Below are 25575 nucleotides of genomic sequence, written 5' to 3' on the forward strand. Positions count from 1 at the left end.
GTAATTTAGTTTTACCCCAGGATTTCATAATCTAATACTCTGCAATGTGCCACTCACTCAGCATATGCCAGCCCATAGGAATGAGATGACCTGTCTTCTACATTTAGTTCCACTGTGGACTATTAAGTAAATCACTTAATTTCTATGAGCCTCTATTACCTAGTTTGTAAAATGCTAGAATATATGACATGTTCTACCTACCAGTTTGGGTTTTTACAAATAATTTACAATATGTAAATTCATTTTCTTAAGTTGTAAAACATGTTACAGTTGTAACATATTTATATTTTTAAGTATGAGTGGGCCCTTCAACTTATCTATCATATTCAGGTATGGGGTTTCTCAGGTTGCTCTCAGCTTTATGATTCAGTTGTTTAATGAAGATCCTTAGCCACTGAAAGGATTATGCTCAATACATTCTATTCAAACAAGCAGAGCAATGAGTAAAATGTTTTAAATTTATTGCTTCAGGAGTACTTGAAAAATGAATCTTCTAAGAATGAATTCCCTTTAGCAGTTCCTCATTGCTTAGGCCATATTTTCACATGGAAACATCTCAGATGAACTGATACATAACATCGTCCTTACATATCTGATTTCATATATAAAGCCAGCTCTAATAATGCCCTAATAATGTCTTAACTAGTTGAAAAGTACTAAAAAATTTTACTGATAAGTAATCATTCTCAGAAAACTGATTCTAAAGATGGATGAGTCCATAACATCATCACCAAGTCAAATATAACACATTCTTTCCAACATTAAAATTAGAATTTTAGATAAACCACTGATTTTTTTGTTTGTTTGCAAAGAGTTCCGCCTAGGTTAACAAAATACTTTGAATGTCTTTAATTTGGCCAATATGTCTCTATTAGCATTGTTCTTCTTATCCATTATTATTATTCACTTTTAAATTTATATATAGTAAATTTCACTCTTTTTGATATACAGTTTTAAGAGTTAATACAAACATATGCAGTAATGAAACCACCACCACAACCAAGATACAAAACAGATCCCTCACTCAAAAAAAAAAAAGCTCCCTTATACTGCCTCTTTATAAATAATTCTCCAGCCACCCCAGCCCCAGCAGCAACTAATCTGGTTCTATAATATTAACTTTTGAAGAATGCTATATAAATGGAATAATAGAGTATGTATTCCTCTTAGACTAATATCTTCCACTTAGCATAATGCATTTGAGATTTATCTGTGTTGTCTGTATCAGTAGTTTTCTCCTTTTTATTGCAGAGTAGTATTACATTGCATGAAATGTACCACAGTTTATCCATTCATCCACTGGAGGACATTTGAGATATTCCAAGTTCTTGGCTATTATTAATAAAGTCAATAAAAACATTTGTATGCAGGTTTTTGTCTGCAAATGTCTTTCCATTTCTTTTGAATAAATCCCTAGGAGTAGGATTTCATATGATAAGTATATGTTTAACTTTATAAAAACTACTAAACAGTTTTCAAAAGTGACTGTAAAACTTTGCTTTTCACACCAGTATTCTATGTGTTTCAGTTTTTTCACATTCTCACCAGCATTTATTGTCATTAGATATTTTAAAAATTAAATACAACTGCACTTATGATCCACCAATTTTGTTACTAGGCATTTACCCAAATAATACAAAAATACTAATGAAGGGATACATACACGCCCATGTTTATAGCAGTATTATCTACAATATCCAAATTATAGATCAGTCCATCGACTGATGAATGGATAAAGAGGTTGTGGTATAAATATTCAATAGAATATTACTCAACCACAAAAAGGAATTAAATCTTGCCATATGCAATGACATAGATGGAGCAAGTATTATGTTGAGCAAAATAAGTCAGTCAGAGAAACACAAATACCACATGACTTCACTCATATGTGGAACTTAAGAAACAAAATAAATAAGCAAAGGCTAAAAAAAAGAGAGAGAGGGAGGCAAACCAAGAAAGATACTCTTAACTATAGAGAACAAACTGATAGTTAACTGAGAGGAGGTGGGTGGTGGGCTGGGTAAAACAGGTGATGGGGATTAGGAAGTGCACTGGTGGTGAGCACCAGGTGTCATATGAAGTGTTGAATCACTAAATTATACATGTGAAACTAATATTACACTGCAGTTCAACAGGAGTTTAAATAAAAACTTAAAAAAATAAGAAATAAATAAAATAAATAAAAATTAGCCATTCTAATAGGTGTATAATCATATGTTATTATTGTGGTTTTAATTTGTATTTCCCTAGTGAGTAATGAATTTAAGCATTTTTAATATGCTTATTTGCCATCTACATATCTACTTTGTAGAACTATACAAATATTTTGCAAATTTTTAATTGGATTTTTTTCTACTTTTTACTGAGTTTTTAGGAATCATTACATATTCTACATACAAGTATTTTGTCAGAAATATGATTTGTAAATATTTTCTCCCTGCTAGTAGCTTGTCCATTTTATTTTATTAAAATAAAGTGTATTTCAAAAAAAAATATTGTGAATTTCACAGTAAAGTTTTTAATCTTGATGAAGCCCAATTTATCACTGTTTTTTTTTTTCTTTTACAGATTGTGCTTTTGTTTTTAGTGTTATATCTGATAAACCTTTGTCTAGCACAAGGTCACAGAAATTGTTCCCATGTTTTCTTCTAGTAGTTTTATATTTTTCCATTTCATATTTAGGTTTATGGTCCGTTTTGAGATCACCTTTGTAGAGGTGTGAAGTACAGGTCAGTTTTGTGAGCTTTTTTTTCTGGCTATGGATATTTAATTATTCCAGCACCATTATTTGAAGAAACTTTTTTATTGAATTGCTTTTTCATCTTTGTCAAAAATCAATGAACTATATATATCTGTGGGTCTATTTGGGGACAATCTTTTCTGTTCCATTGATCTATGTGTCCATTCTTTCATCAAAACCACACTGTCTTAATTATTGAAGCTTTACAGTGACTCTTTTTTAATTTAAGTAGAGCTGACATATTAGTTTCAAGTGTACAACGATTCAACAATTACATACATTATAAAATGCTTACCACAAGAAGTGTAGTGAACATGTGTCATCACACACTTATCACAATATTATTTACTATAATCCCTAAGCTATACTTTTCAGCCACATGCCTTATTTATTTTATAACTGGAAGTTTGCACTTACTTCCTTTCACTCATTTTGCCTGTCGCCCATCCTCTTCTCCTCTGGTAACCACTAGTTTGTTCTCAATATTTATGAGTCCTTTCTAATTTTATAGTTGTTGTTTGTTAATTTGTTTTGTTTTTTAGATTCTACATATAAGTGAAATTATGGCATTCTCTGTCTCAGTCTGATGTATTTCACTTAACATAATATGTTCTAGGTCCATCCATGTTTTCACAAATGACAAGATTTAATTATTTTTATGGCTGAGTAATATTCCATTGTGTATATATACTACATCTTCTTTATTTATTCATCTATCAATGATACTTGGGTCACTTCCATATCTAGCCACAGCAATCAGGGAAGAAAAAGAAATAAAAGACATCCACAGTGGTAAAGAAGAAGCTAAAATGCCACTATTTGCAGACAGTATAATACTATACATGTAAAACTCTAAAGAATCCACAAAAAACTACTGTAACAAATGAACTCAGTCAAGTTGCAGGATACAAAATTAATATCCATAAATGGACTGCATTTCTATATACTAATAACAAAGTAGCAGAAAGAGAAATTAAGAAAACAATTTCATTTACAATTGCCCCAAAAGAATAAAATACCTAGGAATAAACTTATCCAAGGAAGTGAAGGATCTGCACTCAGAAAACTATAAAACACATATGAAAGAAACTGAAGGGGGAGGCACCTGGGTGGCTCAGTCGGTTAAGCATCCAACTTCAGCTCATGTCATGATCTCACAGTCCGTGAGTTTGAGCCCCACATAGGGCTGTGTGCTGGCAGCTCAGAGCCTGGAGCCTGCTTTGGATCATGTGTCTCCCTTTCTCTCTGCCCCCCCCCACTTGCACTCTGTCTCTTTCTGTCTCTCAAAAATGAATAAATGTTAAAAAATAAATAAAAAAAAAAAACCTGAAGGGGACACAGACAAATGGACATATTCCATTCTCATTGATTGGAAGAACTAATATTGCTAAAATGTTTATATTACCCAGAGAAATCTACAGATTCAATAAAATCCCTATCAAAATACCAATAGAGTTTTCTGCAGACCTATAATAAATAGTACTAAAATTTGTATGGAACCTCAGAGACTCTGAACAGCCAAAGCAACCTTAAGAAATAACAATAATGGTGAAGCTATCACAATTCCAGATTTCAAGGTATAGAACAAAGCTGTAGTCATCAAAATAGTATGGAACAGAAACAGACAAATAAATAAATGAAACAAAATATAGAGCCCCCAAATAAACTCACACTTATGTGGTCTATTAATCTATGATAAAAGAGGAAAGAATATATATTAAGGAAAAGAGAGTCTCTTCAATAAATGGTTATGGGAAATCTGGACAGCTACATGCAAAAGAATAAAACTGGACCACTTTCTTACACTTTACACAAAATAAACTCAAAATAAAGAACTAAATGGGAGACATGAAACCATAAAAATCCTAGAAGACAACATAGGAAGTAATGTCTTTGACATTGGCAGTGGCAATACTTTTCTAGACATGTTCTCCATGCAAAGGAAACAAAAGGAAAAACATATTACTGGGATCACATAAGAATAAAAGTTTTTGCACAATGAAGGAAAACATCAATAAAACAAAAACGCGCCTTACTGAATGGGAGAAGATATTTGCAAATGATATATCCAATAGGGGGTTAATATCCAAAATACATAAATAACTTATACAACTCAACACCAATAAAACAAATATTCCTCCAGTTGCTTTTAATATTTTATTTTTTCTCTAGTATGTATTCAAGTTGACTAACTTTTTCTTCTGCTGTGGTTAATCTGCTGTCAAAAATATCCAGTGCATTTGTCATTTTATGTACTTTATTTTGTCTCTAGAATTCAATTTGGATCTTTTAATAAATCATTTTCTTTTGCATCAGGCTTGTGCTTTCCTCTACCTCCTTTTTTTATTTAAATTTTATTTAACATACCATGCAATATTGGTTTCAGGAGTGGAATTCAGTGATTCATCACTTACATACAACACCGAGTGCTCATCACAATTGCCCTCCTTAATACCCAACATGCATCTAGCCCATCCCCTGCCCACATCCCCTCCATCAACCCTCAGTTTGTTCTCTATGGTTTTTACCCTCCTTCCACCCATAGTTTGTTCTCTATCATTAAGGGTCTCATGTGGTTTGTTTTCCTTTCTTCTCTTCCCCCTACATTCCCATATGCTGATTTGTTTTGTTTCTTAAATTCCACATGATTGAAATCATATGGTATTTGTCTTTCTCTGATTGACCTATTTCAGTTAGCATAATACATTCTAGCTCAATCCACATCATTGCAAATGGCAAGATTTCACTTTTTGATGGCTGAGTAATATTCCATTGTTTATATGTGTGTGTGTGTGTGTGTGTGTGTGTGTGTGTGTGTACCATATGTAAATACATGTGGTATACATATATACCACATCTTCACATCTTCTTTATCATTCATTAGTTGGCAGACATTTGTTTAGGCTCTCTCCATAGTTTAGCTATTGTTAATAATGCTGCTATAAACATTGGGGGTGCATGTACCCCTTTCCTGGCTACCTATTTGAACATAGAGAATACAGCTATCACAGATGTTTTAATATTCTTCTTTACTAATTCTATAATCTATTATTTTCATTCTATTTTATAAATGCTTTTTCACCACACTAAACCTCTATTTACTATTGCTTGCCAGGCATAGTAGTTTTTCATTTATTGGTAGATATTGTGCAGTTTCTTATTGGGTACTGGATGTTTTTGTATTCTTTAAATAATTTTGGGCTTTTTTTCTGGGATATATTTATGTTACTTGATTTTTTTTTTTTTATTCTTTTAAGGTTTCATTATGTTAGGCATGTCAAGAATTGCCTATAGTTCAGAGCTAATTTGTCCCATTACTGAGTCAATATCCTTTTTAGGACCTTCCTAGGTGCTCCATAAAATATGAGGTTTTCCAGTCTGGCTGTTGGAACATAAACACTTTTGGGTCCTATGTGAGCCCTGAGAATTGTTTGCTTTTTCTTTACTAGTGGTTCTTACCTTGTCTTCAATATTTTCTTAACACACTAGAGTTGATCAGTATTTAGCCAAAGACTTGAGAGGTCCCTGTACAAATCTCCATAACTTTCTCAATGTGCAGTTTTCATCTGTCTGTGAGCTTTCTCCTCTCCATTATTCTGTCCCTTTGTCTTTCCTTAACTTTGTCCCCTTAACTCAGAGAAACTTCCAGCCTGTTTGGCTTCACTTTCCTTTTGTTGTGATCTGGACATTTTCTCCAGGCAGTGAGTTGAGACACTCATAAGCTAGTCTTATTTCCCTTCTCTTAATAATAATGGTCTGGTGCTGTCTTTTGTTGAATAGCTGAAATCCATTGTTTCATATATATTTTTATTTATTTTTTGTTTTAGGTATTTAAGATAAGAGTGTAAATTCTATTCCTGTTACTTCACCATGGCTGTAAGCAGAGATTCAAGTGGCCTTTAGGAGTGGTGGAGTGTGAACGCTATGTTATGAATCAGGATACATCTATGTAGTTAACCTCTTGGACTCAGTTTCTTCATCTGGAAAATGGGGTTTGAAACCATTCCTACTCTTCTTCACTCTGCTTGCATTCTGTCTCAAAATGAATAAGTTTCAAAAAATAAAAAATAAAATAAGTTAAAAAATACACTACAAGAAAAAAATTACAGATTAATATACTTGATGAGCACAGATGCAAAAAATCCTCAACAAAATATTACAAACCAAATTCAGAAATACAATAAAAGGACCATTCACCATAATCAAGTAGAATCTATTCCATGGATGCAAGGATAGTTCATAACAATGTGATACAATACATTAACAAAATGAAGGATAAAAATCATGATAATCTCAACAGTGTAATGCAGAAAAAACATTTGACCAAATTCAGCATCCATTTATGATAAAAATTCTTAATAAAGTGGGTATGGAAAGAACACACCTCAACATAATGAAGGCTATATATGGCAATTCCACAGCTAACATCATACACAATAGTAAAAAGCTGATAACATCATCCTCAATGGGGAAAAACTGAGAGCTTTTTCCCTGAGATCAGGAACACAACGGGGATGTCCTCTCTCACCGCTGTTGTTTAACATAGTGTTGGAAGTTCTAGCATCAGCAATCAGACAACAAAAGGAAATCAAAGGCATCAAAATTGGCAAAGATGAGGTCAAGCTTTTGCTTTTTGCAGATGACATGATATTATACATGGAACCCGATAGACTCCACCAAAAGTCTGCTAGAACTGATACATGAATTGAGCAAAGTTGCAGGATACAAAATAAATGTACAGAAATCAGTTGCATTCTTATACACTAACAATGAAGCAACAGAAAGACAAATAAAGAAACTGATCCCATTCACAATTGCACCAAGAAACATAAAATGCTTAGGAATAAATCTAACCAAAGATGTAAAGGATCTGTATGCTGAAAACTACAGAAAGCCTATGAAGGAAATTGAAGAAGATACAAAGAAATGGAAAAACATTCCATGCTCATGGATTGGAAGAACAAATATTGTTGAAATGTCGATATTACCCAAAGCTATCTACAGCCAAGAATAGTCTATCCACCAAGGCTATCATTCAGAATATGAAAGACAAAAAGATTCTGAGACAAACAAAACTTAAAAGGAGTTTGTGGTCACTAAGTGAGCCCTACAAGAAACATTAAAGGAAAGACCAAAATGATAAAGACAAAAAAGGCTCAGAGAAAATACAGAAACAATGACAAAACAAGTAATACAATGTCACTAAATTCGTATCTATTAATAATTACTCTGGGGGTGCTTGGGTGGCTCAATCAGTTAAATACCTGACTCTTGATCACAGTCGGGCTCTGAGGCAGTGCGAAGCCTGGGATTCTCTCTTTCCGTCTCTTTCTCTCTCTCATGATATTAAAAAAAAAAAATAAAAATTACTACTCTGAATGTAAATAGACTAAATGACCCAGTCAAAAGATCTGGGATGTCAGAATGGATAAAAATACAAGATCCATCTATATGCTGCCTACATGAGACTCATTTTAGACCTAAGACTCCTGCAGATTGAATGTGAGGAGATGGAGAAACATTTATTCTACAAATAGGTGTCAAAAGAAAGTTGGAGTAGCAATAATGACATCACACAAGATAGACTTTAAGACAAAGACTGTAACAAAAGATGAAGGGCACTGTCTCATAACAATGGGGACTATCCAACAAGAAGATCTAATAATTGTAAATATTTATTCCACAACATGGAAGTACCCAAATACATTTAAAAAAATTAATAACAAACATAAAGAAACTCATTGATAATAATACAATAATAGTATGGGACTTTAATAACCCACTTACACCAATGCACAGATCATCTAAACAGAAAACCAACAAGAAAACAATGTTTGAATGAGACACTGGACAAGATGGACTTAACAGATACATTGAGAACATTTCATCCCAAAGCAGCAGAATACACATTCTTTTCAAATGCACAAGGGACATTCTCAGAATAGCTCACATACTAAGTCATAAATCAGGCCTCACCAAGTACAAAAAGACTGAGATCATACCATGCATATTTTCAGAGGACAATGCTATGAAACTTGAAGGCAACTACAAGAAAAATAATGAAAAGACCACAAATACATGGAAGTTGAACAACATGCTACTAAACAATGAATGCATCAACCAGGAAATCAAAGAATAAATCTAAAACTACATCGAAAAAAATGAAAAGGAAAACACGACAGTCCAAAACCTTTGGGATGCAGCAAAAGTGGTCTTAAGAGGGAAGTATACAGTAAATACAGTGCTACCTGAAGAAGCAAGAAATATTTCATATAAACAACCTAACTTTACACATAAAGGAGGTAGAAAAAGAACAACAAATGAAACCTAGAACCAAGAGAAGGGAAATAATAAAGGTTACAGCAGAAAAAAAAGATATAGAAACTAAAAAAGGAAAAGAACAGATCAATGAAAACAAGAGCTGGTTCTCTGAAAAAATTAAGGAAACAATAAACCCCTAGCAAGAGTTATCAAAAAGAAAAGAGAAAGGGTACAAATACATTTAATCACAAATGACAGAGGAGAAATAACAACAAACACCACAGAAATACAAGCAATTATAAGATAATGTTATGAAAAACTATATGCCAACATATTGGAAAACTGGAAAGAAATAGATAAATTTCTGGAAACATATAAACTACCAAAACAGAAACAGGAAGAAATAGCAAACTTGAACAGACCCATAACCAGCAAAGAAATTGAATCAGTAATCAAATCTCCCAGCAAACACAAGTCCAGGGCCAGAGGGCTTCACAGAGGAATTCTACCAAACATTTAAAGACATAATACCTATTTTTCTCAAACTATCTCAAAAAAAAAAAAACAGAAATGGAAGGAATCCTTCCAAACTCAATCTATGAGGCCAGCATCACCCTGATACCAAAACCAAATAAAGACTGAACTAAATGCAAAAACTCTCAACAATATACTAGCAAACTGGATCCAACAGTACATTAAACAAGCCATTCACCATGTTCAAGTGGAATTTATTCGTGGGCTGAAAATTGGTTCAGTATTCACAAATCAATCAGCATGATATACCACATTAAGAAAGAAAGGATAAGAACTATATGATCTTTTCAATAGATGCAGAAAAAGCATTTGGTAAAGTACAGCATCCTTTCATGATAAAAACCCTCAACAAAGTAGGGCAAGATGGAAGATACCTCAACATAATAAAGGTCATATATGAAAAACCTACAACTATTATCATCTTCCATGGGAAAAACTAAGAGCTTTCTTCTAAGGTGAGGAAAAAAACATGATGTCCATTCTCACCACTGTTATTTAATATACTACTGGAAGTCCTAGCCACAGCAATCAGGCAAAAAAAAAAAAAAAGAAAAAAGAAATAAAAGGCACCAAGTCAGAAAGGAGGAAGCCAAATTTTCACTATCTTCAAAGACATGACAATCTATATAGAAAACCGGAAATACTGCACCCAAAAATTGCTATAATTGAGACACGAATTCAGCAAAGTCTTAGGATACAAAATCAATGTATAGAAATCTGTTGCATTTCTATACACCAATAATGAAGCAGCAGAAAAAGAAATCAAGGAATTGGCCCCATTTACAATTGCACCAAAGACCATAAGATACCTAAGAATAAAATTAAACAAAGAGATAAAAGATCTTTACTCTGAAAACTATAAAACGCAGATGAAAGAAATTGAAGATGACACAAAAAAAACTGAAAAAAACATCCCATGCTCATGGATTGTAGGAACAAATATTGTGAAAATGTCCCAAATATTGTGAATATTGCCAAAGCAATATATACATTTAATGTAATTCCTGTCAGATATCAACAGCAATTTTCACAGAGGTGAACAACCAATCCTAAAATATGTATGAAATCTTGAAAGACCAAATAGCCAAAGCAACCTTGAAAAAGAAAATCAGAGCAGGAGGCATCACAATTCTGGACTTCAAGTTATATGACAAAGCTGTAGCAATCAAAATATTATGGTTACCAAAACAAAAATAGATACATAGACCAACAGAACAGAATAGAAACCCAGAAATCAACCTACAACTATATGGTGAATTAATCTTTGGCAAAGTAGGAAAGAATATCCAATAGGAAAGACAGTCTGTTTAAAAAAAGGGTGTTGGGAAAACTGGACAGCAACATCCAAAAGAAGGAAACTGGACCACTTTCTTACACCATACACAAAAATAAACTCAAAATGGATGAAAGACCTAAATGTGAGACAGGAAACCATTAAAGTCCTAGAAGAGAGCATAAACAGTAACCTCTTTGTCACTGGCCATAGCAACTTCTTACTAGATGTCTCTTGAGTCAAGGGACACAAAAGCAAAAATAAACTATTGGAACTTAATTAAAAATAAATAGCTTCTGCAGAGCAAAGGAAACAACCAACAAAACCAGGAGACAACCAATGGAATGGGGGAAGTTACTTGCAAATGACCTGATAAAGGGTTAGTAATTAAAATATACAAAGAACTTACAAAACTCAACACCAGTGAGAAAACAAATAATCCAGTGAAAGAATGGACAGAAGACATGAATAGACATTTTTCCAAAGAAGACATCCAGATGGCCAATATACATATATTGGAATATCACTCAGCCATAAAAAAGAAAGAAATCTTGCCATTTGCAACAACATGGATGGACCTAGAGAGCATTATGCTAAGCAGAATAAGTCAGTCAGGAAAGACTAATACCATATGATTTGAATTATATTTGGAATTTGAAAAACAAAGCAAATAATCATGGGGCAGGAAAGACGAAAATCAAGAAAAACTCTTAACTATAGAGAACAAACTGATGGTTACCAGAGGGGAGGCGGGGAGGGAGGTAGGTGAAATAAATGATGGGGATTAAGGAGTGCAGTTGTGATGAGCACAAGGTATGTATGTAAATGCTGTACCACTAAATTCTATACCTGAGACTACTATTACACTGTATGTTAACTATGCAATTTAAATTAAAACTTTAAAAAATGAAATAAATAAGCTACAAAGGTGAAAAGTACAGAGGCGCCTGGGTGGCTCAGTCTGTTAAGCATCTGACTTCGGCTCAGATCATGATCTCATGGTTCATGGGTTCGAGCCCTGCATTGGGTTCTGTGCTGACAACTCAGAGCCTGGAGCCTGCTTCAGATTCTGTCTCTCTCTCTTTCTGCCCCTTCCCCACTCTGGCTGTCTCTTTCTTAAAAACAAATAAACATTAAAAATTAAAAAAAAATAAAAGTACAGAATATGGAATAAAGTCAATAATAGTGTAAGAACTTTGTATGGTGACAAATGGTTAACTACTTATTGTGATAAGCATTACTTATTGTGCATATTTGTCAAATCACTATGTACTGCGTGTGAAATTAATATATTTATGTCATGTATACTTGAATAATTTTTTTAAGTTTTGATTAGATTATCTTAAAAGAAACAGAGCATTAGCCAGTTGTTATGCTAGACCTCATTTTGTTTTATCAATTACAATTACCTATTGGCTTTTAATTACACTTGCTTTATTACAGAGTCCTGATGTTAAATTAATAAAATACATTTAAACTGTAAGTACTTTATTATACACTCAGATATCAAAACTCACATTACAATAAAATACAAAAAGATCAAATTCAAACAGATGATAAATTGAACAACAGAGGCATAAACAAAGCCTCAATTGGATAACTGATTTCTTGTTGTCCTAACTCTGCTTTGATACAATCCCACATACACTTATTCTGAAGAAATGACTGTCAGTTACCAGAGATATATAGTACCTTATGATGAGCTAAGTAGGGCCACACATACATATTGTTCCATTCATATTTGTCTACCAAATTGTGCTTTTTTTCTTGCATTTCTAGCCCCAAATTGTGCACATAAATCACTTCTGTCTTCCGCTATTTAATCAAGCTGTTTGCACTGCTTCGAGCATTGACCACTAAAATCTTGCAATTCACATTCTAGGTTAACATCTTTAAAATGTATCTTGCATTTTCAGTTACTTCTTAGAGGAACTCTACAAAACTTCCCACAGCCACACTTTGAAATAGTAATTATAACAAATTATCCATTATACCAAAATAATCTATATATCCCTTATTTTACTATACTGCAAACCTTTTTTTTTTTTTTTTTTTTGAGACACAGAGTGTGTGTGCATGTGGGAGAAGAATAGAGGGAGAGAAAGAATCTTAAACTGGCTCCACGCCCAGTGCAGAGCTCGATCTCAGGACACTGAGATCATGACCTGAGCCAAAACCAAGAGTAGTATGCTTAACCAACTGAGCGATCCAGGCGCCCCTACCATAAGCTTATTCTTACTGTAAACTTATTCTTATTAGTTCTTTCTAACCTTTTTTTATTATCCACATAACTCCATCCTACCCTATTCTACATCTTCTCTAACACACTCCCAGCAAGAAGTTTTATTGGTAATTAAAATTTGCTTTAAAAAAGGGTAAAGCCATATTCATTTACTTAGACTAGATATTCTTTTAGTGTTTCATGAATAATATTTAAATAGTATATGTTAAGATTTGAGGGCAGTTTCAGGGCGCCTGGGTGACTCAGTAAGTTGAGCATCCGACTTCAGATCAAGTCATGTCACAGCTCGTGAGTTCAAGCCCCACGTCAGGCTCTGAGCTGAGCCTGTTTCAGATTCTGTGCCTCCCTGTCTCTCTGCCCCTCCCCTGGCTCACACTCTGTCTCTCTCAAAAATAAACACACAAATTTTTTTTTTTTAAGATTTGCTTCCAGTTTCACCTAGAAGCAAATAGATAAACTATCAGATTCTCTTGTCTTCCATTCTCAATTTTACTAGAAAAACACAGGGGAAAAATTAAACATCCTGCTCTTTTGGGATTAGAGAAAGAGTCCTCAAAGCACACAATCTAGTGGTAAGTATGTAACAGTAATAAGTACATACCTATATATAGTGTGGAAAAATATATGTATACATATTTAATTCATCAAATAGTGGAAGCATAAATTGATTTCCACAAATATTTTGAATAAGCTAAGAAACTGCTTAATAACATAAAAGCCTTACGGAGCACAGCCCAAATCATAAAGCCACAGGTAAAGACCCTTCTTTCTTCTTCATTTGAAAGAAGAAACCATAACCAAAACCAAAATATTTCCTATCCTGCCAAAATCTATCTTTGGATGTCAGTTTAAGGAACTCTGTATTAAGGTACCCAATTAATTCCATCAAATGTCTTTTAACTGTGATTTATGACTCTAAAAGAGAGGTTTTGTTTTTATACCTGGTAGAAAGGCTTTGTGTATGAGTGAATGCATGCTTACTGTGGATTTTTCTTTCAAGATCATCATTTTATTTTTAAGATAAATTATTTCAAGGTCAAAGAAAACCCTCAAATTTAAAAATTGCCATAAAACTTGCAGAGACCTCTGAAGACATTTTCTTGGACCCATAGGGGTCTGCAGACCTTAGTTTGAAAGACATTGTCCTATGTTAAGCCTGTGACATTAAGTTAGAAAACATATGTTACTGTCAAATTATAGGCGTATATATGTTTAAAGTATGGGATTAACATTGACCCATAATGTTTTTGTTGGCACTGCATTTCTCCTGCCTAGTTTTTTTTTTCATGTAGATATGAAACACAAAGGCAGAGATTATTACACAACTGTGTTTCTAAATATTTCATTACAATCATATTCCTTGGTGTTAATCAGCAAAGATCTGCACATATGAAATGTACTGTCCAGTGTTTGATCATGACCATACTCAGGAATTGTTATTTTACTGCTAATTAATCCAGGAAACCTGGTAACAATTTGCAAAAATATTCTTAAAGCTACTTAAAGACCACAGCTTCATCTGTGAATTATGAGAACACGTATTACTACAATACACTTTGCAATAATGAGAAATTAGGGCAAAACTGTATCAAAATAACCATTTCCTCTTCATGTCATTGTTCTCAAATTTTTCCAGTATATGAATGTGTCACGTCATATATTTTGACAATTTACTCATTTATTGAAATTTATTTCTTAAGCATCTATTGTGGGCATAGAATCATTAATATACTGTGTCCTGAACATAAGCCTTTTTAAAAACTTTTTAATGTTTATTTATTTTTGAGACAGAGACAGAGCGTGAATAGGGGAGGAGAAGAAAGAGGGAGACACAGAATCCGAAACAGGCTCCAGGCTCTGAGCTGTCAGCAGAGCCCGATGCGGGACTGGAACCCACTCACTGTGAGATCATGACCTGAGCCGAAGTCAGACGCTCAACCGTCTGAGCCTCCCAGGCGCCCCCTAAACATAAGTTTTAAACCAATTTCAAAAGGGTCAAAAGAGTCAAAAGAACAAAGGTGTTTCTCAATGTCTTTATTACTTCTCTTTAAAATTTAAGGAAAGTACAAAAAAGTAAATTCAAAAAGAATGAAGGACCTAAATGTGAGACAGGAAACCATCAAAATCCTAGAGGAGAAAACAGGCAACAACCTCTATGACCTCAGCTGCAGCAATTTCTTACTAGACATGGCTCCATAGGCAAGGGAAACAAAAGCAAAAAATAACTACTGAGACATCATCAAAATAAAAAGCTTCTGCACAGGGAAGGAAACAATCCACAAAACTAAAAGGCAACTGATGGAATGGAAGAAGATATTTGCAAATGACACATTGGATAAAGGGGTAGTATCCAAAAATCTATTTAAAAAAACCTAAACTCAATACCAAAAAATCAAATAATCCAATGAAGAAATGGGCAGAAGACATGAATAGACACTTTTCCAAATAAGACATCCAGATGGCTAACAGACATAAAAAAAAAAGGCTCAACGTCATTCATTAGCAGGGAAATACAAATCAAAACCACAATGAAATACAAACTTACACCTGTCAGAATAGCTAAAACTAACAACTCAGGAAACAACAGATGTTGGCAAGAATGTAGAGAAAGAGGAACCCTTTTTCACTGTTGGTGGGAATGGAAACTCATGCAGCCACTCTGGACAACAGTATGGAGGTTCCTTAAAAAGATAAAAATAGAATTACCTTACAACTCAGCAATTGCACTACTAGGTATTTATCCAAAGGATACAAAAATGCTGATTTGAAGGTGCACACACACCCCTATGTTTATAGCAGTGCTATGAACAATAGCCAAATTATGGAAAGTGTCCAAATGTCTATCAACTGATGAATGGAAAAAGAAGAGGTGGTATATACCAGGGAATATTATTCAGCTATCAAAATGAATGAAATTTGGGGTGCTTGGGTGGCTCAGTTGGTTAAGCGTCCAACTTCAGACCAGGTCATGATATCATGGTTCGTGAAGTTGAGCCCCACATTAGGCTCTGTGCTGACAGCTCAGAGCCTGGAGCATACTTGGGATTCTGTGTTTCCCTCTCTCTCTGCCCCTCCCCCAGGCTCTCTCTCTCTCAAAAAAATGAATATTAAATTTTTGTTTTAAATATTAGAAAAAAATGAAATCTTGCCATTTGCAACAACGTGGATGGAACTAAAGGCATTATGCTAAGCGAAATAAGTCAATCAGAGAAAGGCAAATATATGATTTCACTCATGTGGAATTTAAGAAACAAAACAGATGAACACAGAGGAAGGAAAGTAAAAATACAATAAGATAAAAACATGAAGGCAAATCATAAAAGACCCTTAAATATAGAGAACAAACTGAGGTTTGGCAGAGGGGAGGTGGCTAGGGGCTGGGGGCTGGGGGCTGGGCATTAAAAGAGGGCACTTGTTCAGAAAAAAAAATTGAAGAAAGTGGACAATGAATAGCATAGGTGGTAGTTATTAAGATACTGATCCCAAAGAAAAGTTTAACAGTTTGATGGCTTTGCCTGCACTTAATACTTTTTATTAATGTATGGATGTAATAACTTCCTAAAATTTAATTAATAAATAAAATCATGGATTTTAAGTTAGAAATGCTGTTAGATAGTATGAATACTATGCCCTCTTTTCACAGTTGAATAAATGGAGGGTCATAAAGTCATCTATTTCAGAGGTTGCTTTATGAAAATTGTCTAATGTATATCATAAGTTCTTCAATGTCTAATTCACCTCATCCAACATCTAGCACATTATAGAATACAAGCTTACTAAATAAATGCTTTTGAGGATGATGATACTTAGATATCAACTGAAGGACAATCTTGACTTTTCTAGGTCTACTGTAATTGGACGGCATAAACAGAAATTTATTATCTCACAATTATGAAGTCTAGAAGTATGAAATCAAAGTATTGGGAGAGTTTTTCTCTCTGAGGGCGGTGAGGGAAGGCTCTGTTCTCTCCTCGTTTATACATGGACATCTTCATGTTCATATGTCATTCTCTCTCTATGCATACCAGTATCCAGACTTCCCCTTTTATAAAGACACCAGTTACATCTGGTTAAGGGCCTACTTTACTTATCTTAATTTAACTAATTATATCTGTAATGACCCTATTTCAAAATAAATCTACATTCTGAGATACGGAGGGCGGGGGGTAGAACTTCAATGAGTTTTTGGGGGTAGGAGACACAGTTCAAACCATACACTAATTGCTTATTCCCATTACAAGATTAGAAGCTGACTTTCCTTATCAGCCGAAAAGGCCATCAATTCCTGTGTCCCTCACACACACCCAGTGATATCTACATCTTCATGCATGAAACCTAAGAATATGTTAAATTCCAACGCAAAAGTGAATTAAGGTTACAGAAAGAATTAAGATTTATAATCAGCTGACCTTAAAATAAAGACATTATTTTAGATTATCTGAGTGGGCCAGATGTAATCACAAGGATCCTTAAATGTGGAAGATGGAGTCAGAAGAGTGCCAGAGTGATGCGATATGAGAAAGATTTGATTGGCCATTGCTAGCTTTGAAGATGGATGCAGCAACAAGCCAAAGAGGGTAGCCTCTAGAAGCTAAAAAAGGTAATAAAGTAAATTATTTCCTAGAGCCTTTAGGGGAAAAAAATCCCTGTTGACACGTTGATTTTAACTCAATGATACCTATTTCAGACTTCAAACCACCAGAACATAATGCATGTGTTATTGTAAGCCTCTATGTTTGTGGTGATTTGTTACAGTAGCAAATGGAAAACTAAGTATAGTTTCTTTTGAAGATATTAGTGACAGTGACCCCAATACGTTCATACTCTTTTGTAACACTCTGTTGACAATTAGGAAAAATATCATTTCAACAGTAAGGCCATTACTACCATCAAAATAATTGGATTCACTCAGGCTCAACAATTTTACCCATCACACAAGAGTAGCTATTCTCCCAATGAGATAGACTCCAAAATGGAGCCAAGCTGATGATATTAGACAAGTAAGACTTTGATTACATATTTCTTTACACATGTGAAAACTGTATAAAAGAAATTAAGGTATTTTTCTGATTATCAGCTCTTAAAAGTCTAAGTTGCACAGAAAGTCATATTTCACTTTATATCAGTGCTTCTCAGAGTTTAATATGCATATGAGTCACTTGGAGATATTAAAATGCAGAATCTGATTCAGTAGGTCTTGGTTGAGGACATAGATTCTGCAATTTCTAAGAAGTTCCCAGGTGATGCTCATGCTTGTACTCCATGTAACACACTTTGAGGAGCAAAAATTTAATAGATATAGATGCATTCAACCCTACCAGAAAAGTACACTGGCTAAACATCACAATCAATAATGAGTTTTTAAAAGTGTCTCTTTACATTAAGCACTAGCAGTTGGGAAAAGAAGAAAAAACTGAAACTTACCTTTAGCATCTTTTATTTATTTTTGAGAGAGAGAGACAGGGAGAGACAGAGAGACAGACAGAGCATGAGAAGGGGAGGGGCAGAGAGAGGGGAGATGCAGAATCTGAAGCAGGCTCCAGGTTCCGAGCTGCCAACACAGAGCCCAACATGGGGCTCAAACCCATGAACTGTGAAGTCATGACTTGAGCCGAAGTTGGTCGCTTAACTGACTGAGCCACCCAGGTGCCCCAAAACTGACCTTGAGCATCTTTCAAACATTCATTGGTGATAAAAGTTAACCTATAGGTTCTAAATAAAATGTCTATTTTAATAATTTACATATATATTCAAAAATAACTCCATGCTGTCTCAGGATAGCGGGGATAAGTCAAGGCTGAGTATTCTATGACTAATGTAATAGTCCCACTAATGTAGAATATGTTTTTTCTTCCATATTTCATAATGCCCTGGGTCTCTTTCAATTGTTGTTCTATTGAGGAGATTTCAACACACCTGATGGGTCTATGGAAACGTAAAGCTATTTGGAGGATGGGTCTCAGATCATTACTTTCCTAAATGGCATAACTACTTCATCCATAAAACACACAATACATAGCCCAAGTCAACCAAGTAAGACAATATGTAAAGAAGGATATTAGTGTATAATGTATATAAACAATGTATATTAGTGTAACAAAACAAAACCCAAAGAAGACATGCTTTTGCCATTGCTTTGTACTTGACAATAGGAAAGAATAGTGTACGGGTCTATATGCCCTCAGCCTCTGAAGCCATTGGAGGCCAACACAATGATCCCTTTCTCTTAAGCCTTGGCCTTTCTATTAAAATTGTTTAGGGGCACCTGGGTGACTCAGTCGGGTAAGTATCCGACTTTGGCCTAGGTCATGAGCTCAAAGTTCCCTAGTTCGAGTCCCATGTCGGGCTCTGTGCTGACAGCTCAGAGCCTGGAGCCTATTTCAGGTTCTGTGTCTCCTTCTCTCCCTCTCTCTCAATGCCCCTCTGCCACTCACACTCTGTTTCTCTCAAAAATAAACATAAAAAAATTAAAATTATTTGTCTCCACTGACAGAAAAAGGAAAAATGTCATAGACCTAAAGACTCTGAAAGACAGTCTCTTTCTCAGAAAGAGAAATTAGGGGGAAATTACACACACACACACATATATACATACATACAAACAATTTTTAAAAACAATAAATAAAGATGGGCCTCACTCTAGCTCTCTAGTCCATAACCTAGTAAAGAGTGATGCATCTACAATGGCATCTCCTTTAAAGCCCTGGATCTGCCACTTACTGTTTGCGTGACCTTGGGAAAGCATCATGCACAAACTGTTGTGTACATGAGAAAATTGCCTACCTGAGACATGTTTGCATTTAAAAATCTTAAAATAAACTGCCACCAATTCCAAGGGAAAAACTGCTAAGAAAATGTTTTCCCAAATTTTTGTCACTCTGACAATACATTTTTTGAGTATACCTACACACAATATTACATTAGTTTTAGGTGTATGACTCAGTGATATGACAAGTTTACACATTATGCTATGTTCAAAAGTATAGCTACCATCTGTCCCATTCATAGTGATTACAATATTATTAACTGCATTCCTTATGTTCTGCTTTTTATTCCTTTGACTTAATCATTCCATAACTGAAGGCCTGTATCTCCCTCCCCCTTTACCCATTTTGTCCAAATCTCCATCCCCCTCCATTTTAAAGCTTCTAAGGATCAACCCAATTCGAGCATAACTCTAGTTATAAAACAATAGGAGACCAAGAAGGTAGGACAGCTTCTATTGCAGATTTCTTTATGGATGACAAATGTAAAGTATAGCATTTAAATGATATAATCTCATTTATTTAGTTGCCATGTACCTAGATATCCAATTAATCTAGGAAATCTTGCTACTAGTTGGTATATGGATGACTCCACTTCCGCAGACAGGTTTCAGTCTGTTGTCTTGAAATTTTACATACTAGAAAGGTCTCATAGTGTTAGTTACAGCTTCTGAATATGCTAACCTCTCCAGCTCCCTTCTTATGCAGAATATATCTCTCTAGAATTTTCACTCCTTACTTCCAAACCACTATGCCTAGATATAATGTACTCTATACAAGTATATTAAGACAGCACTAATTTCATGTTTAGCTAACTCTACTATAAAATTAAAATCAACAATTCAAGTATTTTTACTGTGTTTGGGGGTAACAATACACAATATATAATTCCTTCTGGAAGTACAATACAATTTTAAAAGCAGAACTAATTAAATATCTTTAAATATATATTTCATACAAAATTTAATGCCATATTTTTCTATCAAGACCAAGAAAGTATGTTTTAGTAAAATACCTAAAAAGAAATGTAAGTATACACCATTTGGTCAGGCTTAGAAATCAGCGACTTTATACAAGTAGTATGTTGTTCATGGAAAACATTATGATATAAAACACACACACACACAATTAAGCTGGGACTCCAGATATTCAGATTCTTGCTAAAGCTCTGCCAAAGATTCATTGCATATTACTTTGGTCAAGTATAGTTTGATGATTAAAAGTCAAAACAGGGGCTCCTGGGTGGCTCAGTTGGTTGAGCATCCGACTTCGGCTCAGGTCATGATCTCACAGTTCATGGGTTCAAGCCCTGTGACGGGCTCTGTGCTGACAGCTCAGAGGCCGGAGCCTCCTTCGGATTCTGGTGCTCCCTCTCTCTCTGCCTCTCCCTTGCTAGCACTCTGTGTCTCTCTCTCAAAAATAAACATTTTTTAAAAAAAGAGTCAAAACAGACCAATGTTTGAACTCTGTGACATTTTATAGTTGTGTGGCCCCAGGGAAGTCAACCACTTTAAGCCACTGTTTTCCCATTTGTAAAATGAGAAATAATACTAGAAACTATCTCATAGGGATGTCGTGAGGTTTAAATATGATAACATATAAAGTTGTTAGCACAGTGCCTGGTATTAAGTGTTTAATAAATATTACCATTTATTAATCCTGCTAAGGTACTACACTTGTCTATACTTCAGCTTCCTCATTTGTAAAATGGGGAGATTGGCTCATCATTATAAAATCTCCTGCAGCTCAAACTAAAACTTAAATGACAACGTCCAAAGCCATCCTTTCATTGAGATAGGAATTGTAAAATAAACCTTAAAACACAAATACCACACTTTTATTTTTTTATATGCATATGATGCATAGAGGCACATGTACCTCCATGTTTATAGCAGCACTTTCAACAATATCCAAATTACTACGGAAAGACCCTAAATGTCAATCAATTGATGAATGGATAAAGAAGATGTGGTTTATATATACAACGGAATACTACTTGGAAATGAAAAAGAAATAAAGTCTTGCCATTTGCAGCAACGCAGATGGAACTGGAGGGTATGATGTTAAATGAAATAAGTCAGTCAGAGGAAGACAGATACCATACATTTTCACTCATATGTGGATCTTGAGAAACTTAACAGAAGAACATGGGGGAGGGGAAGGGGAAAAAAAGTTACAGACAGGGAGGGAGGCAAACCATAAGAGACTCTTAAATACAGAGAACAAACTGAGGGTTGATGGGGGGTTGGGGGAGAAGGGAAAGTGGATGATGGGCATTGAGGAAGGTACTTTTTGGAATGAGCACTGAGTATTCTATGGAAACCAATTTGACAATCAATTATATTTAAAAATAAAATAAAATTAATAAACATTAAAAAATAATAATAATAATTGGCAGCATATTCCTAAGCATTACATTCTATCTAGAGTGTCCTACCTTTGAACAGTTTAGTCTATTGGTCTATATGTGAATATCTAGGTAAGTCTTATTAATTACTATGAAATGGTTGCAAGCTAAAACACTTTGAGGGAATTTACATAATATAGGTAATAAGAGAAAAAGTCAAGGACAAAGGATTTTCCCTTATAGTAAATAACATTCACAGTTCATTCATAATGATATATGACAAATATTTTTAAATTTATAGGTTATAATACCCTTCTAGAATGATTACTATCCACTCCTAGAATGATTATTATCCATGTTCTTAAGCCACATATGATATTGTTTGGCATGGTGCCTCAAAGTGAAGCAGCAGCCAAAGTGAAATCTGTGGAAAGTCTCTATATTAAACAATGTCTAGCAAATAAAACTCAGCTCCATGAAACAATGCACTTTGAAGCCGAAGGGGTAGGAAAGTGGCAAGTGATATGTTATATGATAACAATTATGATAGCCATCACAATGATTAGCTCTGATTTAACAGAGGTACAAATGAAAACTATTAGTGACAGTCAATGCAAATCAGCAACTGTATGATATATTGCAATAAAACACAGTAAATAACTAGTAGGTTTTAACAGAACATACATGATGTAATGTCATAAAAGAGAAGTACAGAAAATGGGAAATGTCTTAGTATTTTTCAAACTGAGAAAGTTAGAGATAGAAACACTTCTGGGTTAATGTCCCCTTGGTCTTTTATGAAGACAGTATATATTTGGAGGCCACCCACTATATAGATATGTCCATATTGCCTTTTCTCTGACTCATGCTCAAGTTTATTCAGTCACTGGAGGGTCCCTTGCCTAAGCAATGATGAATAAATTTTCACATATATACAGTTTTCTCTATAATAATACTACTTTGTTACCCAAGAAATTGGGATACAAAGACAATATATGGTTATAGATACTTCCAATAATCATCCAGGTGCTGTAGGCAGAAGATAAAGAATTAGATGGCATGGTCCCAACCCTTAAGAGGGGGTTTAAAATCCACTTGAAAAGTTTAGTCCCACACACACACATGCACACAACCCAAATAAGACAATAATACAGGCTATAAGAAAGTGACAAATATAAGAACTGATGTAGAAGTTCTAGAAAAGGTGAGCTTAATGATGGTTGGGTTACACTTGGAAGGCACTTATGGAGAGGTATAAATTGAGTTGAGTTTTCAAATTCGGTATGATCTGAATGGGCAGAAGAGAGGGCATCCTGGGTGAAGGGAATGGTGGTGAGCAAGGAGCAAAGCTCTGGAGATAGATTGTCCAAAGGACATTAAGAAGAATTATACACTGAAGAATTAAGTAAAATAAGACTCCTATGGTACAATAAAGCCAGATCATGAAGTTTTTGCAATCCAAGTGGAGTTGGGCTTTAAACAATAAAAAAAAAAAAATAGAGCCAAGAGTATTTTGGTGAAGAAAATGACTTGGTAAAAGAAGTGCTCACTGACCATTAGTCTGGCAGAATAAATTAGGGATTTGGAGCACAAGTGAAAGCTGGCTAGGAGGTTCCTGGAGTGACTGGATGGGTGGTGAAGATAGCTTATATTGTAGGATAAAGGAAGAATTATAATAGTGACCTTTGAAAAGAAAATTTCCCAGGACTTGACAACCCCTTAACTATAAAAAATAGACGGGAAAAATCAGATTTCTCTATGAAACAGTCGAGAGTTAATAACACTACTGTACAATTTTTCCACCAAGAACAAACAGGCAGGTTTTTCCTCACAATTGCTGAGTAATATTGCCCCTCCCAAAAAGGGAGAGTTAGAAAGGGTCTCTCAAACAGGATTTGACTTTGGTGGTTTTAGCAGAGAAACAGGAAGAAAGAAGAAAATCTTAGCACCAACCTGAAAGGGAGACCGAGGCTTTATAAGAAACCGTTTCAAGAAAGAAAGAAGAAAAAAGAAGACAAGAAAGTTAAATTTCTTACTCTGACTCTCCACAATGGGTCTCACTCTGAGTCTCTCCAAAGAGTTTAAATTTCAAAATCATTGAATGGTACCTCAAATCAGAGTTAGCACTGAAGATTAAAAGTTGGATTCATTTGAATAATTAGTGGGTTTTTTTTTCTTCCAAAGGTTTCTCATCTCAGTAATTTCTACTCCACAGATTCCTCTCCGACTTCTTTCAATTATTACAAACCTGATATCTGTAGATTAAGAATCTGCTTTCTTAAATTCATCAAACCCATTTGGGGTGTGGGTATGCCCAATAAGCCAGATTTAAAATAACTGGCACACCCCTCTCCATCAATCAGCACTTGAAATATCACAGGGCCAACTCCCCAGCTCTTTCTATATTCAGCCCAGACAGAGCTCAGCGCCACCTCCTCCAGCGAAACCGAAAAGGCGCCTGCGCAAACTCTACGTCTATTCTTCTCGCCACGAACTCCCCCCTTCCCCTCCCCCACATGTTCTTAATGCGCAAGCGCAGCACTCAGTGAGTTTGAGTAGGGCTGTGAAAAATCGGCTGTCCAGTGAAATCTAGTAGTGGTAGAATTCATCCCCCGCCCCCGCCTCCTTTCTTCAGAGGCAAATGTGCCACTTCCTCCTACTCCGAAGGCAGAAGCGCATCCCCAACGTTGCCCTCTCTAGGAGCAAGATCCTTTGCACTCTGGCAATACCTGCTATATCCCTATCCTCAGCTCTTTTTTAACCTCACGCTGCCGCCAGCCTTTGCTTGGAAACTACAGACAGTTGGCTCCCCAAAAGCCGCCGCAAATTTGTTGGCAGCCTCTGTAGGCCTCTGAACCTATAAGCTCTCTACTGGGCAAAGCATTAGCTCGGTGTCTTGCTCATCGTCTTTCACCCTTCACACCCACCCAGACTGGGTACTTACCTCGCAGCGTGTTGCGGTCACTGGAAGGATCGGAGGATCCCCAATCAGGCCAGTGCCTGGGCAGGCAGATTCAGCAAGATTTTTCCTGGGTCTTACAGCCTCCTCAGACAATGAAATCAGCGTGTCCGATCATCAATTCTCATCATGATTGTGACGTCACAAAAGACAGCGACCAATGGGAGCCCGAGATCAGCTCGGACAGTCCCAGGCCTCAGCCCAGAACCCAAGAGTGGGGAGGGGGGAGGAAAGATAGCTGCCTGCAGTGGGGCTGCCTCTTCCCTGCTATCAGCTGTGTCCAAGGCCAGGCCTTTCTGTATCTTTCCCTTCCTGAATAGCTGTGAACACCCAGCATCCCTGTGACTATAATAGTTAATATGCCACCATTTGAGCAGGTGCTGTCTGGTCTTCCAACTTCAGATTCGCTTTCAGCAGAATTGTTGCATGCCAAAATCAAATGATGACATACAGAA

The 25575-nt window shown here is 35.3% G+C and overlaps 1 protein-coding gene across 2 annotated transcripts in view; it reads right to left on the reverse strand.

Moving 5' to 3' along the window:
• HDX (highly divergent homeobox) overlaps positions 1 to 25257 on the reverse strand; it is a 190866-nt gene extending 165609 nt beyond the window's left edge. Inside the window, exon 1 of one of the 2 annotated variants that reach the window (XM_006943850.4) lies at positions 25106 to 25257. The gene's annotated coding sequence lies outside the window, so the exon portion shown is untranslated. Of the gene's footprint in view, positions 1 to 24409; positions 24607 to 25105 lie in introns of those variants that run through there. The other variant, XM_019824034.3, reaches the window with a different exon arrangement.
• Positions 25258 to 25575: the final 318 nt, after the last annotated feature.

Source organism: Felis catus, chromosome X, assembly GCF_018350175.1.
Source record: "Felis catus isolate Fca126 chromosome X, F.catus_Fca126_mat1.0, whole genome shotgun sequence".
NCBI classification, from domain to species: Eukaryota; Metazoa; Chordata; class Mammalia; order Carnivora; family Felidae; genus Felis; species Felis catus.